Source organism: Scyliorhinus canicula, chromosome 20, assembly GCF_902713615.1.
Source record: "Scyliorhinus canicula chromosome 20, sScyCan1.1, whole genome shotgun sequence".
In the NCBI taxonomy this organism is placed as follows: domain Eukaryota; kingdom Metazoa; phylum Chordata; class Chondrichthyes; order Carcharhiniformes; family Scyliorhinidae; genus Scyliorhinus; species Scyliorhinus canicula.
Window position 1 is genome coordinate 70039322 of NC_052165.1, and position 17980 is coordinate 70057301.

The window sequence follows — 17980 nt, forward strand, 5'->3', positions numbered from 1 at the left end:
ACAAAAGGACTGTACAATAAACAAAGTTCACAGTGCAATTGCCCTAACCTGTCCTTCCCAGATCTGCCTAATTGACCCCTTATACTACATTCCCCTAACCCTCCCTCTCCCCCCCCCCCCCCCCCCCCCCCCCCCACCCCCCCCCCCCCCCCCCCCCCTCCCTGCTAACAATTAATTCTCCGTAAAGATGTCAATGAATGGTTGCCACCTCCGGGCGAACCCTAACAACGACCCTCTCAAGGTGAACTTGATTTTCTCCAAGCCCAGGATGCTCGCCATGTCTGACAGCCAGGCTTCCGACTTCAGGGGCTTTGACTCCCTCCAAGCTAGAAGTAGCCGTCTCCGGGCTACCAGGGAACAAAGGCCAAAACGTCGGCCTGTTTCTCGCCCCGGACTTCCAGGGCCTCTGAAACCCCAAAAATCGCCACCTCCGGACCCATTGCCACCCTTATGTTCAATACTCCAGGCATGACGTCCTCGAACCCCTGCCAGTGTCTCCTAAGTTTTGAACACGCCCAAAACATCTGGACATGGTCTACCGGTCCTCTCAGATACTTTACACACCTGTCCTCTACACCAAAGAATCTGCTCATCCGGGACACTGTCATGTGGGCCCGGTGGACGACCTTAAACTGAATCAGGCTGACCCTGGCACATGTTGCAGTCCCATTAACCCTGCTCAGCTCGTCCACCCACAGGCCTTCCCTAATCTCCCCTCCCAACTCCTTCTCCCATTTATGCTTCAGTTCCTCAGTCTGTGCCTCCTCCGTCCCCATGAGCTCCTTGTAAATATCCGAGACACTTCCCTCCCCCACCCATCCACTAGACACTACCCTATCTTGGATCCCCCTTAGTGGCAAGAGTGTAAAAGATGGCAACTGCCTGCACAAAAAGTCCCGCACCTGAATATACCGGAATTCATTCCCATCATCAACCCAAATTTGTCCTCCAGCGCCCTCAAGCCAGGGAAGCTCCCTTCCAAGAACAAATCTCCCATCCACTCAATCCCTGCCCTCCGCCATAACCAATACTTGTTCAACCTCCCCGGAGCAAACCGATGGTTATCACATTTTGGGGACCAGTCCGATGCTCCCGTTGCTCCCACATGCCTCCTCCACTGTCCCCAGATCCGAAGGGCCGCCACCACAACAGGACTGGTGGAGCGGGCCTGCGGGAATGGCAGAGGCGCCATCACCAACGCCCCCAGACTGGTGCCCCTACATGAGGCTGCCTCCATCCGCTCCCAAGTCGACTCTACGCCCCACCAACCACTTCCTTATCATGGCTATGTTAGCCGCCCAGTAATAGTTGCTGAAATTCGGCAGTGCAAGCTCCCCTTACCCCCCGGTTCCGCTCGAGCATCACCCTCTTTACTCGCGGGGACTTGCCCACCCCTACGAAGCCCAAAACGATCTTGCTTACCCTCTTAAAAAAGGAAAGTGGAATGAAAATGGGGAGACACTGGAACATGAATAAGAACCTCGGGAGGACCGTCATTTTAACTGTCTGAACTCTACGACGGCAAATTTTATTGGAGTAGCGGTCGGCATCGGGAGTAGTGGCTTGGCTTGGTGATCTGTATGACTTCTTGTGGTTGGAGAAGATAGAATATGAGTTAAGAGGCTCTGCAGGGAGGTTTCAGAAAAACTGGGGGATGTTTGTGACCATGTTTGAGGAGCTGTTCGCAGCAGGGGGGGTGAGGAGGGTGAAAAAGGGGGGAAAATCTGTACTGACTGTATAATTGATTGCTGGGAAGTATGTTTCGCGGGGTGTTTATGTGTTGTAACTTGTTTAATACATGTTGGTAATAAAATATATTTTCTAAGAACTATGCAAATGTAGTTCCCGATCATGATGAGCGGGTTCTAGATTGTGACGTCTCATGAGATCCTGTTAGATCACGTGAGGCACGGCGAGCCGGTAAACCACACGAAAGGCCTCTTGCGAGATTTACTTGCCACGTCGCTTCCTGAGTGTGACGCAATAAGGCCTTCAGGTCCACCCACGGATTTCTACTCCAGACATAGAATCATAGAATTTACAGTGCAGAAGGAGACCATTTGGCCCATCAATTGCACTGACCCACTGAAAGAGCACCCGACTTAAGCCCGCGACTCCACCGAATCCCTGTAACCCAGTAACCCCACATCACCTTTTGGACACTAAGGGGAATTTTAGCATGGCCAATCCACCTAATCTACACATCTTTGGACTGTGGGAGGAAACCGGAGCGCCCGGAGGAAACCCACGCACACACAGGGAGAACGTGCAAACTCCACACAGACAGTATCAAGCAGTTAAACAAGTTCCACGTGAGATGCATTCAGAACATCATGGGCATCAAATGGGAAGTGCCCAACATTGAGGTAGGTCAAAGAGCAACAATGTCTGGAATTGAAGCATTCATCGTCAGAACTCAGCCCAGATGGAGTGGACAATTACGGTGTTTTTCAAACTTTTTTTCCCGGGACCCACTTTTACCAACCACTGACCTTTGGGACGCATGCCAACCTTCGCAACCCATGCTAAATTGCTCCTTAATTGAAAAAAAACAATTCATCCTTGCCTAAACTCCACAGCCATGTTAGAATGCACATCAGCTGACTCTATGAACACAAGAAACGGTCATGTTTGATCATTTTAACAGCAAATTCTGGCCCATTTCTAGCAAATGAAAAGGGGAATGAGAGGAAGTATATTCTGAGTAGAGGGCACCTGATTGAATTTTGGCAATTGGAAATTCAATGAATGTGAATAACATACAAGGCAAGTGCCCCTTTAAAAATCTGATTGGTCTACTGTGGGACCGAGTAAGAGGCCCAACACAACACAAACCGGATTAATGTACTGCTTACTGGTTATTGGTAATGCTTCAGAGGAGATAGTCTATTCAACAAGTGTGTACACAATAAGGCTAAATGATAACAAAGGTGAAATGTTTGCCTGGAACCAAACACATCAGTTATCAGTGCATTGTGGTGTTGACCTCTCCTCTTTGATGAACTAATTTCAAAGAGACCACTCAAGGGGTGCTCACAATGTTCTTCCTGTTTAAATTATAAAATGGGAAAAAAATTATATTTTTAACACTTAAGACAATCTCACAACCTACTTCCGAGAAAATGTCCACCACGATTTAAACAAAATGAACATTACAGGCTGTGGGTTTGAGATTTGAAGGCTGATGTTTCTAGATTAAATATTGTTTTAATTGACCTGTTTCCCCCTTTCCAATTCCTTGTTAATGTTTTGAATCCTTGCTGGGTATTGTGAGATACATCACTGTAAATACATAAGGGGTTAATGCAAATACACTAAGACTAAATAAACACTGGAGGGAGCACCACAAACATCATAACACACAGACATTCAACCAATAGGTCAGTAAGATAGGACACGACCAATGGCCAGTCAAGACACACCCAGAGGTGACACTACAACAAGGGGGCTACCCATATAAAAGGACAGGGCAAACATGCTCTTTCTCTTTCCATAGGCGACACTCAGAGAGACAGGGGCAGATGAGGAAGCATCACACCCACCGCATGGATTAGAGCAGACTGGTTAGTTAGATTGAGTTACTGCAGTAAGATCAGCAGGAGAGTTAAACTCAAGTAGGAGAATTGTTAACTGCTCAATAAATGTGTTAAACCTGTCTCCAAGTCTGAACCTTCCTTTGTCAGAGTGTACATCAAGGAAGCAGCTTATGCTACATGAAGAAGCATAACACAACAGGTATGTTTCCATCGAGACCAGGAAGCTGGCTGTTTAAATTTCTAGACACGAGTGAATTATCTAATCTCTGCCTGGCCAGGACTGGACAACTTCAAGTCCCCTCCGGATTACAAAAAGGGAATTAAAGCAAAGGTCCCCCATATATATTGTTGTCCAGTGATTCTTAATGGAAAGCAAAAATTTGGCGACATGAGAGGAGGACTAGATTTGCGTTGTTTGTGATTCATTCCATGGTAAGGTGCCAACTTTGGAGACTCTGTCAAATATATAATGAGCACTCACAAGAGAATGTGAAAGATTGGGTCCTTGTGGAATAGTTCCCCAGTGTGCAGTGCAGTCAATGCCTTTAAAAGTGGAGGGAATTGAGAAAAATTGCCTTGAGAAGTACGGTGAAATAGGCTATTAGATATCTTGAGTAGCTCAGTAAGGGAGAATACCAGCAGTATGAACCTGGAAACCAGGATCACAGGTTCAGCTCTTGGCCTGTGCAGCTTTAGATGTTTATCAGTTTTGGGGTTGCAACAGCTGACCTAAGTACCCCGGATTAGACAGAAAACACGATCAAGCAACAATTCCTGATTCTGAACATTTCCAAGTGCCCTTCACTGATCTGTCTCGCAGAAAGTGCATACTTGCAAATTCAGAAGGATAGGATTAACTGCATCAGTACTGATCTTACTGATTAACAGCCTGCCTACACTCACCTTCTCCTGTTTCAGTTCTCTCAAGAACTCTCATGACAGCGATTCACGAAAGTTAAAAAAAAACAATTCAAATCAAAAAAGAAAAGTTGCCCGAACAGTGGCAGATTCTGTGGTGAGATTAAAAATCCAAGCTTGGGCCAATAAATTAGTACCTTGCTCGCCTCTTTTATATCATCCTACAGCAAGATTAATGACTGGGCTGAATAATCCAGTAATGATCTTAAGTATCAATTGCAATGACAGAGCCAATTACAGTACAGGCTAAACAACGAATAGTTCATAAGTAACATATCAGTCGGCATTGGGGAAGTTGGCAAACAGTGCATGAACCACCTAGGTTGTCTTGAATAAATTAATTACTTAATGTAAGAAATTAATATATGTATTAAATATGTTATATATTGTAGCAATACAAAATAGCGGAATTCTCCGGCCATTGGAATTCTCTGTTCTCGCTGGCAGCGCACCCCTGAAACCTGTGGGTTTCATGACGGTGTGGGGTGGCTTTAATGGGAAATCCATAGGTTTAATGAATCCCGCTCCCAGTGAATGGCTTGCCACTGAGAAACATGTGGCTGGGGGACCGGATACTCCAGCCCAAAATATTAAAAGTAATAAATCAAATATCGCAAAACTCTCCTCAGTGATTTAATACTTACATTGCTCCAACAATAGCACGCACAATATGCAAATCAGCTGTTATTGGTGAAGTCCCACAACTACAGGGGCTGGTTTAGCACACTGGGCTAAATCGCTGGCTTTTAAAGCAGACCAAGGCAGGCCAGCAGCAAGGTTCAATTCCCGTACCAGCCTTCCCGAATAGGCGCCGGAATGTGGCGACTAGGGGCTTTTCACAGTAACTTCATTGAAGCCTACGTGTCACAATAAGCGATTTTCATTTCATTTTTCATTTCTTTTATCAGGGCAGTTGCTTTCCAAAATTATTACCCAAAGATGTGCAGGGTAGGCGGATTGGCCATGCTAAATTGCCCCTTAATTGGAAAAAATAATTGGGTACTCTAAATTTATTTTTTAAAAACTACAAACATGTTCACCTGCTTATGTGAGCTGATGATATGAAGGACACTATCTGAAAAGTTCTGCTGCGTCTGGAAGCCAGTAATGTTGAGCTTATGAGTTAGTGTTATTATAATCACAGCATTAATATTTGCTCTAGTTGCTGCGTGTTCATTTTTAAAAAATAAATTTAGAATACCCAATTATTTTTCCAATTAAGGGGCAATTTAGCAAGGCCAATCTGCCTACCCTGCACATCTTTGGGTTGTGGAGGTGAAACCCACGCAAACACGGGGAGAATGTGCAAACTCCACACAGACAGTGACCCAGGGCCGGGATTCGAACCCAGGTCCTTAGCGCCGTAGGCAGCAATGCTAACCACTGTGCCACCGTGCTGCCCTTTGCTGTGTGTTTATGATGTTGCAATTATAAAATGAAACAAATTATCTGGTTGCTATGTGAGTTATTGTAAACCAGATATGAACATTTCCTCTTCTTGCAATAATGATATCTGAGTAATATTGGAATCACAGTATAAACATTTCCTGTGATTGTTATGGGTTAGTGAAATAGTGATATTGTGATTAACATCAGAACATTTCCTTTGGTTGCTGTGTCTAAGTGATGTTGTAATTACAGTATGAGTCTTCCTCTGGTTGTTATGTGCCAGTGATATTGAACACAGCGTATGAAGATTTGCTCTGGTTTCTATGCTTTAGCGACATGAATATTTTCTGTGGTCGCAATATGACAGTAATTTGCAACATATGGTATGAATCTTTCCTCTGGCCACTTCGTGAAACAGATATTATAAACATAATATTAACATTTGCTCCAGTTGCTATGTGAAAGTCCTGAATCGCAGTACCAAAGATGCCTGTGGTTGCTATGTGTAAGTGATATATATATACAATATGAACATTTCCTCTTGTTGACGTGTGTTCGCAATGCTGTAATCATAGTTTGAAAAGTTTGTCTGGTTGCTTCGTTTTGGCCATATTATAACAATTGGATGAACTTTCTCTCTTTATAATGTGTTGGTGATATTGAAATAACGCTATCAACATTTGCTCTATTTCTTCTGCGCAAGTGATATTGCCAACACAATATCAATATGTCCTGTAGTTGCTATTGTTACTGCTGTTGTAAACAGTGCATAAGCATTTAAGCTGGATACTGTACGGAAATGTCATGATAATCTCAGTATGTATATTTCCTCTAGTTGCTGTTTGTTGTGCATATTGTAATTTGATATAGTTTCTATGTTTTGTAATGTTTGAAACACAATATAACTATTTCCATGCGTTGTTAATAATAATTTTTAAATAACAATTATTATTATTATTAAGGGTGCAAGGGTCAACAGCTGGAGGAGGAGGAGGGGAAAGGACATCAGGCGGTGGCCAGCTGCATTGGGTGAAGGGCTAGGGATGCCCTCATAGCTTCTCGGTTTGGGGGATGACCAGGACTAGGGAGTGAAGAGCTCTCCCATTATGGGATTTGACATCAACTCACAAATGTTGAGCCTGCGGGACTGCGGGAGGTCCTACATTTATGTGCAGACCATTGGTCTTTCATTGAGGACAGAGCAATGCTCCTCTTATCCTCAGGAATATGTCTGACTCCTGCCTCACAGAGAATGGAACGGGTGCTGCCAATGAATGGGGCTTATCATGGGCACTGCGAGGCCTGGATAGAGTGGACATGGAGAGGATGTTTCCACTTGTAGGAAAACTAGAACCAGAGGACACCATCTCAGACTAAAGGGATGATCCTTTAAAACAGAGGTGAGGAGGAATTTCTTCAGCCAGAGGGTGGTGAATCTGTGGAACTCTTTGCCGCAGAAGGCTGTGGAGGCCAATTCACTGAGTGTCTTTAAGACAGAGATAGATAGGTTCTTGATTAATAAGGGAATCAGGGGTTATGGGGAGAAGGCAGGAGAATGGGGATGAGAAAATATCAGCCATGATTGAATGGCGGAGCAGACTCGATGGGCCAAGTGGCCTAATTCTGCTTCTATGTCTTATGGTCTTATGGTTAACGGAAGCTGGATGACAAATGTCAGCTACTACTGTCCCCTCCATGGTCAGGGGTCCTGGTGTTTTTCTCCACCTTAAATATGAGATGGCAGGCTCTCAACATTTTGTTAGCCCTTGACATCCTCATCACTGTAGCAGACACATGAGTGTTGATGTTATGTGGTGAGGGGGGGGATGTTCCCTTCTGTGGATGGGGGATTGGGGACCATGCCAGCAATGGCACATCTTAATTACATTGTTGATATGGGAGAAACATAGTGATGTCATAGGGATGAAGTGCCAAGTGTGTGTTGGGGGTTTGCGGAGAATGAAATGACAGCATGGAGGGATCTATATGGGCTAGCAAAGTGATGTTTAATGCTAAACGGCGCCCACTCAGATCTGCGAGGCAAGACCGTTTGATTCCGGCGCTGGGAGATCCCGCCTAGACATCTTCAAGTGAGATTAACTATTCACTTGAATATGCTAATCTGGGTTCTGATCTCAATGGGCAGGATCCAGATCACGATGTCTTGTGAGATCCTGTTAGATCTTGTAATGTGTGACGAGGTTGATCATTCTTTTGAGAGGATCGAGCCCAAGAACTAACTATTGAAGATGGTATTATCCTGTGGGGTTCCTGGATAGTCATCTGCCAACCAAGTCGGTGCCCAATTTTGAAGAAGCTGCACAATGGTCACCGTAGGGTATCCAGGTGAAGATGCTCAGAAGGAGCTATGTTTGGTAGCCTGGGCTCATGCAGATCTAGAGGACGTGGTGAGGCAATGCTCCTTGTGCCAAGAGAACCAGAGGCTCCGCCTTCAGCCTCCTTACGCCCATGGGAATGGCCAGGAAAACCATGGGTACAGGTGCATGTAAACTTTGCTGCTCCATTTTTAGGATCAATGTTCCTCATTATGGTTGCTGCCAATTTTAAATAGCTGGAAGAGCATTGCATGGCCTCCACTGCATCAATAGAAAAATTCCGGGCAAGATTTAGTACCGATGGCATTCCAGAGGTCCTTCTATCCAGTGTCAGGCATTCTTTATTTTGAACGGCATCAAGTACATCCGGACGTCATCCAATGGTCTGGCAGAGCAAGCAGTACACATATTACCTGATAATGTAAACTCACGATCCAAGATGGCGGCTGCAGAAAGTGATTTGCCTCTGGAGGTCAGCACCGAAGACGCACCCCCTTCTATAATCCTCGGTTGCTTATCGAGGATGTGGAGGTACCCAGTCCCCTTCATGTTTCCCGATCCAGTTTCACCTGCCACAGACTTGAGGCCTAGTGCCAAAAGACGGAAGAGGCCCCTTCACCACGGGAGCGAAGGGGATGAAACGAACTTGAGGGAGGAGGGATGTTATAACACTCACTGATTGATCTCCCCACGGGCTTCGTACAATATGAGTTCCCATGTTGAGCAGGCGAAGACCTGCCTAATGGGGGTTCACCAGTGGGTGAATATCGACCCCCAGACCTGGACCAGCAGTTCCCGATAGTCTCAACTGTGACTTTCACCACCTTCCTCTTCATTATCCTCTTCATTCCTAACACTCAATGTCAAAGCTCACAATCGGAGAATGGACATTTGGCTGACTAGTCATTCATGAATTGGATATTGCTTCTCGGCCTTTTTGCTAAGATCAAGTGTAGTATCTGCTCGGCCTTTTGGCTAAGATCTGGTGTCTCTCTCTGGTGGGGACCATGAATTGGATTCAGTTTGATTGTTTTTTGAGCAGGCAAGGAGCTGTATTATGGGTTCGCCCCTGTCCTGATCTCTGGCTTTATAACTCAAATTAATTAATGAATTGGATGCTCAGAGTCAGTCGTTATGAGGCAATGGAATAAGAATCATAAGAATCTTTATTGTCACAAGTAGGCTTACATTATCACTGTATTGAAGTTATTGTGAAAAACACTTATTTAGTTGCTACATTCTGGGTACACAGATGGAGAATTCAGAATGTCCAGATTACCTAACAGCATGTCTTTCGGGACTTGTGGGAGCACTAAGGGACAGCACTGTAGCATTGTAGATAGCACATTTGCTTCACAGCTCCAGGGTCCCAGGTTCGATTCCGGCTTGGGTCACTGTCTGTGTGGAGTCTGCACATCCTCCCCGTGTTTGCGTGGGTTTCCTCCGGGTGCTCCGGTTTCCTCCCACAGTCCAAAGATGTGCAGGTTAGGTGGATTGGCCATGGTAAATTTCCCTGAGTGACCAAAATTGCCCTTAGTGTTGGGTGGGATTACTGGGTTATGGGGATAGGGTGGAGGCGTTGACCTTGGATAGGGTGCTCTTTCCAAGAGCCGGTGCAGACTCAATGGGCCGAATGGCCTCCTTCTGCACTGTAAATTCTATGAAAAGTTCCATGCAACTGGAGCATCCAGAGGAAACCCACGCAGACTCGGGGAGAACGTGCAGAGTCCACACAGACAGTGACCCAAGCCGGAATTCGAACCTGGAACCCTGGAGCTGTGAAGCAACAGTGCTACCCACTGTGCTGCCCCTTATATAACTGGCAATTAAGCAAAACATCAGTTTACAAATTATGCTTCCAATATTGGGGGTCAGAGATGGGTCACAGATTGCCACTTCAAAATTATCCTTAAGATTTAAATAAAAAGAACTTGCATTTATGCTCCAGAGATTTTTCCACCAATTTTTGAAGTGTACTTGCTCTCATAATGTAAGAAACCTGCAGTCAAGCAGATCAAGCTCCCAAAATTAGCAATTAAATAAATGGATCAGATAATGTGTTTTGGTAATGTTAGTTGAGGAATAAATTGAAGCCTCAGTTTAAGTCTTATCTGAAATACAGCACCTACTACAGTACCATGTTCCCTCAGCATTGTACGGAATTCCACTCAAAATCTTTCACCAACATCATTGACAAGTGGGGCAATTTTTAACAGTGTGTTCCTTTAAATCTTTTTAAAAATAAATTTAGAGTGCCCAATTATTTTTTTTTCCAATTAAGGGGTAATTTAGCGTGGCCAATCCACCTACCGTGCGCACCTTTGAGTTGTGGGGGTGAAACCCACACAGACACGGGGAGAATGTGCAAACTCCACATGGACAGTGACCCAGGGCCGGGATTCGAAACCGGGCCTTCAGTGCCGCAGGCAGCAATGCTAACCACAGTGCCACCGTGCTGCCCGTGTTCCTTTGAATCTAAGGGTCAATTGTGTAATTGTAAAGATGGAAAGCTATCTTCTTATAATTATTGAAAAGGGCATTGCAAATTCAATAAAGAAAGCAGGTTGAGCAAGTAATGTTGTCCTCTTAGAACTACATGACAACAGCATTGGTGCATATATATATATATATTCCTCTACCAAGACATCCTTTACCCCTACCCACTCCCACCATGAGATGCAGCAACTATGGGCATCAATGTCAAACACATGAAACATAATTTTACTTTTCCCTCAAGTTTTTATTTGTTAATTTAGAGTTCCCAATTATTTTCTTTCAATTGAGGGGAAATTTATCGTGGCCAATCCACCTAGCCTGCACAACCTTAGGTTGTGGGGGTGAGACCCGTGCATACACGGGGAGAATGTGCAACATCGACATGACAGTGACCCGGGGCTAGGATCGAACCCGATCCTCAGTGCTGTGAGACAGCAGCACTAACCACTGCGCCACAGTGCCGTGACAACCTTTCCTCCAAGTTTCATGTGATTACTGCTTCGACCATTCTGTCAACACCTCAGACACCTTTCAATGATTTCGGCTTCAAAATCTCGTATCTTGGACTCAGAAATCTAACCAGAAAAGTTTTTTCTTTTTATTAGAGTACCCTATTCATTTTTCCCAATTAAGGGGCAATTTAGCGTGGCCAATCCACTAGCTTGCACATTTTTGGGTTGTGGGGGTAAAATCAACGCAAACTCTGGGAGAATGTGCAAACTCCACACGGACAGTGACCCAGAGCCGGGATCGAAACTGGGACCGTGGCGCCGTGAGGCCACAGTGCTAACCCACTGTGCCACTGTGCTGCCCCCCTAACCAGAAAAGTTGAAGTAGTTACATATTTCATAAATCTCTTTAGATGATGGTATTTGGCTACTATGCTTATTCCATCTTCACTCAACAGATTTTTTTACACCCATGTTTGACAATTCCCATGTTCAACAATTAGAATATAGGACATAGGAGCATAAAAAGGCTACATGGCTCCATGAGCCTGCTCCATCATTCAATAATACTATGCTTGATATTCTACATTAAATCAACTTTCCGATCCTATCCAGCTATCTATTAGCTCCCCAGGTGCCCCAAATCTGTCATTTTCAATGACTGAGCATCCACGGCCCTCTGGAGTAGAGAACTCCATGGGCGGAATCCTCCGCACCTTCATGGGCTAGGCCGGCGCCGGAGTGTTTGGCGCCGTGCCAGCCGGTGCGGAAGGGCTTGGCACCACGCCAACCAGCATCACGGCATCCGCCACCTGGCGCAAGTTTACACAAGCACGGGAGTGCCAGCATGTGCTGGCGTCATCCCAGCGCATGCGCAGGGGGGTTCTTCTCCGTACCAACCAAGGCACAGGCCCGCCCTCGGATTGGTGGGCCCTGATCGCGGGCCAGGCCACCGTGGGGCCACCCCCCACCTCCCCCCAAGGACTCTGCAGGCCGCCCGTAGAGCTAGGTCCCGCCGGTAAGGACCTATTGTGATTTACGCCGGCAAAACCCGCTGAAAATGGGCAGCCACTCGGCCCATCGCGGGCCAGAGAAACGCCGGGGGGGGACTGCTGCCAGCAGCTGCCGACCGACACGCCGCGATTCCCACCCCTGCCAAAACCCCAGAGCCGGAGAATTCAGCAGCCAGCGGGGGCGGGATTCACGCCGCCCCCTGCCGATTCTCCGACCCGGTGGGGGGGGTCGGAGAATCCCGCCCCATTTTTTCCCAGAAATCAAGGGCGCGATTCTCGGCTCCCCACGCTGGGCGGGAGAATCGCGGGAGGGCCACCTGACTAATTTCACGACTCCCTGGCGCCCCCCGCGATTCTACCACCCCCCGCCCAGAAGAATTGCCGGTCGCCGTTTTTCACGGCAACCGCCGATTTGCCGACCCGGATGGGCCGAGCGGCCTGCCATTCGCGACCGTTTCACGACGGCGGCAACCACACCTGGTCGCTGCCGTCGTGAAATCGCCGTGAGATGCCCGTTTTGGGGCTTGTAGGGGAATGAGCACCACGACTGTGCTCGGGCGGGGACAGGCCCGCGATCGGTGCCCACCGTCTCAATCGGACGCACTATTTCCCCTCTGCCGCCCCGCAAGACCAAGCCGCCACGTCTTGCGGGACGGCTGAGGGGAAAGACGGCCACCGCGCATGCACGGGTTTGAGCTGTGAGCCGTCGTGACGTCAGCCGTGCATGCGCGGGTTGGAGCCGGCCAACCTGCGCATGCGCGGCTGGCATCACATAGGCGTCGCCGTCACGTCACTCTCGGCGCGCCAGCCTGCGGCCGAGAGTTACGGAGCGGCGCTCCTGGCCCCGCCGGGAGGAGAGAATAGGGGGCGAGGAGCGGCCTCCGAGGCCGTCGTGAAACTCGGCCGAGTTCACGACGGCCCTCCCGATTTTTCCCGGGAGCGGAGAATTCCGCCCCAAATCTGCCTCCATAGTGAAAATCCAGCCCTTGATCCGTGGAGCATAAATTTATTTTCAAAACCATTGTTTCAAATGTGCATCGTAGTAATTTAAATGTGCTTGCTGAAACAAATAATCGTGTTTTAATTTTTTTCTCAAGTATGCTAAAACAATTGTGTGAAAATTATGGGCACATATGGGAAGTGCATTTAGTCAGGGGTTTTTGCAGTGCTCGGCATGGCAAGATGTCCCATGCTATCGAACCAGGACTCTGTTCCCATTCGGGTAGATTCGGGGCCTCAGCGGGGCCGCGCTTAGTCCCTGCTCCACTCGGCGTAATGTTAATTTGTGCTGGGACCACTACTAAATTCAGTAGGACCTATTTAGGTGACTACAGCACCTGCCCTGAAATTAGTACAGGTCGATTTTAATATTGAAATGAGGCTGCTTCAGCAATTTCTGGTCATGTTCAACGACTTTATCAGATTTCACAGCAGCTACCAAATGTTTCTCAGAAGGACCCTCAGGAGGGCAGCATTGTGATGCAATGGTTAGCACTGCTACCTCACAGCGCTGAGGACCCGGGTTCGATCCCGGCCCCGGGTCACTATCCGTGTGGATTCTCCCCCTGTCTGCGTGGGTCTCACCCCCAGATGTGCAGAGTAAGTGGACAGGCCATGCTAAATTGGCTCTTAATTAAAAAATTATAATTGGGGCCTGTAAATTTTTTAATAAAAGGACTCACTTTAAGATGCCTGCTGGTAAATTACCTTAAAGTCATTCTAGGAGGGTGCAGCACGGTGGCGCAGTGGGTTAGCACTGTGGTCACGGCGCCGAGGTGCCAGGTTCGATCCCGGCTCTGGGTCACTGTCCATGTGGAGTTTGCACATTAGAACATAGAACATAGAACGATACAGCGCAGTACAGGCCCTTCGGCCCTCGATGTTGCACCGACATGGAAAAAATCTAAAGGCCATCTAACCTACACTATGCCCTTATATGCTTATCCAATAAATTTTTTAATGCCCTCAATGTTGGCGTGTTCACTACTGTTGCAGGTAGGGCATTCCACGGCCTCACCACTCTTTGCGTAAAAAACCCACCTCTGACTTCTGTCCTATATCTATTACCCCTCAATTTAAGGCTATGTCCCCTCGTGCTAGCCACCTCCATCTGCGGGAGAAGGCTCTCGCTGGCCACCCTATCTAACCCTCTGATCATTTTGTATGCCTCTATTAAGTCACCTCTTAACCTTCTTCTCTCTAACGAAAACAACCTCAAGTCCATCAGCCTTTCCTCATAAGATTTTCCCTCCATACCAGGCAACATCCTGGTAAATCTCCTCTGCACCCGTTCCAAAGCTTCCACGTCCTTCCTATAATGAGGCGACCAGAACTGTACGCAATACTCCAAATGCGGCCGTACTAGAGTTTTGTACAACTGCAACATGACCTCATGGCTCCGGAACTCAATCCCTCTACCAATAAAGGCCAACACACCATAGGCCTTCTTCACAACCCTATCAACCTGGGTGGCAACTTTCAGGGATCTATGTACATGGACACCGAGATCCCTCTGCTCATCCACACTACCAAGAATTTTACCATTAGCCAAATATTCCGCATTTCTGTTATTCTTTCCAAAGTGAATCACCTCACACTTCTCCACATTAAACTCCATTTGCCACCTCTCAGCCCAGCTCTGCAGTTTATCTATGTCCCTCTGTAACCTGCAACATCCTTCCGCACTGTCTACAACTCCACCGACTTTAGTGTCGTCTGCAAATTTACTCACCCATCCTTCTGCGCCCTCCTCTAGGTCATTTATAAAAATGACAAACAGCAACGGCCCCAGAACAGATCCTTGTGGTACACCACTCGTAACTGAACTCCATTCTGAACATTTCCCATCAACTACCACTCTCTGTCTTCTTTCAACTAGCCAATTTCTGATCCACATCTCTAAATCACCCTCAATCCCCAGCCTCCGTATTTTCTGCAATAGCCGACCGTGGGGAACCTTATCAAACGCTTTACTGAAATCCATATAGACCACATCAACTGCTCTACCCTCGTCTACCTGTTCAGTCACCTTCTCAAAGAACTCGATAAGGTTTGTGAGGCATGACCTACCCTTCACAAAACCATGCTGACTATCCCTAATCATATTATTCCTATCTAGATGATTATATATTGTATCTTTTATAATCCTCTCCAAGACTTTACCCACCACAGACGTTAGGCTCACCGGCCTATAGTTACCGGTAAATTATCTCCATTATCTCTGTGTTTGCATAGGTTTCGCACCCACAACCCAAAAATGTGCAAGCTAGAAGGATTGGCCACGCCAAATTGTCCCTTAATTGGAAAAAATGAATTGGGTACTCTAAATTTTTTTTTAAAAAGTCATTCCAGGAGAACAGGAGTGCACCTCTTACTTCCACGTTAAAACTGTGACTGCTGCCAACCCATGACTTCCCCATTTCGGACTTGCATATCAATAGCAATGCTGTTTCTATGTGCTTATATTGTTAGCCACTTCACCAATATTCCACTTCAGGAAGTCATAGATATTTGCGTTGCAGCACTATAATATCATGGCGAGCTGCCACCATTGCGTGAATCAGTATTCACTGAGCTTATGACTTCAGTAACTGAAGCAGCTGAGTTCAGTTTTAAAGACACCATGTATGCCCAAATAACTGGTGTTGCCATGGGATCCCCGCTAGGCCGAGGGTTCAATGAGAAACGTGTCTTCAATGGAATAGCACCTAACCTCCTATCCCTTGCAGATTCCAATATGTGGATGATACATTTGCGATATTTAAATCTGTAGCATTCTGAATTATCCCTCCGTGTACCCGAACAGGTGCCGGCATGTGGCAACTGAGGGCTTTTCACGATAACTTCATTACAGTGTTAATGTAAGGTGTGACAATAAAAGATTGTTTTTATATTATAATCGGCTACATCCTACACTCAACTTCACATTTAAAATGGAGCAGTCAACTGAACTCCCTCATCTTGGGATATTAGTTGAGAAATCTACTCGGGGTTCTCTAACATGGGGCAGGATTCTCCGGTCGGCGACACGGAAATCGCGTTCGGCGATCGGCTGGAGAATCCCCGTTTCCGACCAAATCGGGGGAGAGGGGCGCTTTCGTGATGCTCCAGCCCCTCCAAAGCGGTGTTCTCGCAGAGTACGCCACATGCCTTATCGACGGCCCCAGGACGTTGCCTGAGGCACACCCCCCCCCCCCCCCCCCCCCCCAATACTCTGCCGCCAACCGGCTGAGTTCCTGACAACATGGGTCTCTCGTAGTCTCACCCGTCGGGAACTCGGCTTGGCAGCTGCGGACTCAGTCCAGCACCACCACCGTTGGGGGAGGGCCAATCCGCGGGAAATGGGTCTTTATCAGGGGCTGGGGGCACTGTTGGGGGGGTGGTCTGGGGTTCGTGAGCTAGCCCAAAAGGGGGCAATATTTTGCTGGCCGAGTCTACGCGCAGCTGTGCCATGTTGCACGGCGTGACCGCTGCAGGCCATCGCCGTGCACATGCGCGGCCAGAGAGCCGCCAATTCTCCGGCTAGAGCCGGGTGCTCCATGCTTCTCAGCTGCTAGCCCCCAGCCAAATGGAGGCTCGGTGGCCTTTTTGCGCTGAATTTGCGGGCATAAAACGCCACCGTTCCCAAGCCGGCATGAGGACATAGCCTCACAATCGGAGAATCCAGCCCATGGTTTACCGCACACTGATAGCATCTTCCACAACCACTACCATCTAAAAGGACAAGAGCAACAGATACCTGGGAACCCCACCACCTGGAGGTTCCCCTCCAAGTCACTCACTACCCTGACTTGGAAATATATCACTTTTCCTTCACTGTTGCTGGGGCACCAGTCTGGAACTTCCTCCCAAACAGCACAGTAGGTGTATCTGTTCACATTAGGCAAGGGACCCATGCTTGCAAAATTCAAAACACAGTGCCCAACCTGAGGTATTATTCTGTGATTGGACAACATTTGCTAAATAATCCTCTGTGCTAAAAATTACGCTGACAACAAATTTAAGAGTGTCAATCGGGTCCGTAGTGTGGCACATTTACGTGTACTGTAATACATATATTAATACACAGAGCCCTGTTCTTTGCAGACAGAAAGAACATGTAATACACATAGCACCAATTTTAGCTAAACAAAATAAGTGATAGCCATTCGCTGGTTCATTCCTCAGGGCAATGCCTGGACCAATCAGCGTCAAGCAGCCATGTTTCAATTTTCAAACAATGCTTGGCAATTAACTATCAGTCACCATTAACTGGTGCATTCGCCATTTCAGTGTCTCTACCAATCAGGGTCCACTTGACAACCAATCAGTGCTCTCTTTTCATACAGTATAAAGTTGTTGTTTCCTCTGACATTGCTATTCTTATGATTGTCCTGATGAATGCAAGACAAAAAGTTTCACTAAAATACCTTTTTTCAGTGATACTCCTGTCCTGTACTACCACACGATTATTTTGAGGATTACGTTGATTTTAAGAAAAAAATGCTGAAAAATCTCAGCAGGTCTGGCAGCATCTGGAAGGAGAGAAAAGAGCTAACCTTTCGAGTCCACTTGACCCTTTGTCAGCTTTGACAAAGGGTCATTTGGACTCGAAACGTTAGCTCTTTTCTCTCCTTACAGATGCTGCCAGACCTGCTGCGATTTTCCAGCATTTTGTCTTTTGGTTTCAGATTCCAGCATCCGCAATGATTTGCATTTATGCTTGATTTTAAATTTGCTTTCTATGCTCTGCCTGTACATGCTTACATAATACATCCATTGCCAAGCATTACAAAGCATTTTCCTTGTAATGTTTCACTGCCAGATTTTAAGGTGGAATTGGTATTTTTTTTAAACATGAAGCA

The 17980-nt window shown here is 46.9% G+C and overlaps 1 protein-coding gene and 1 pseudogene across 7 annotated transcripts in view; both read left to right on the forward strand.

Annotated features, from left to right (window-relative positions):
* prickle1b (prickle homolog 1b) overlaps positions 1-17980 on the forward strand; it is a 193933-nt gene that overhangs the window by 59593 nt on the left and 116360 nt on the right. The gene's annotated exons all lie outside the window — the stretch shown is intronic.
* On the forward strand, positions 9100-9303 carry LOC119955363 (annotated as a pseudogene).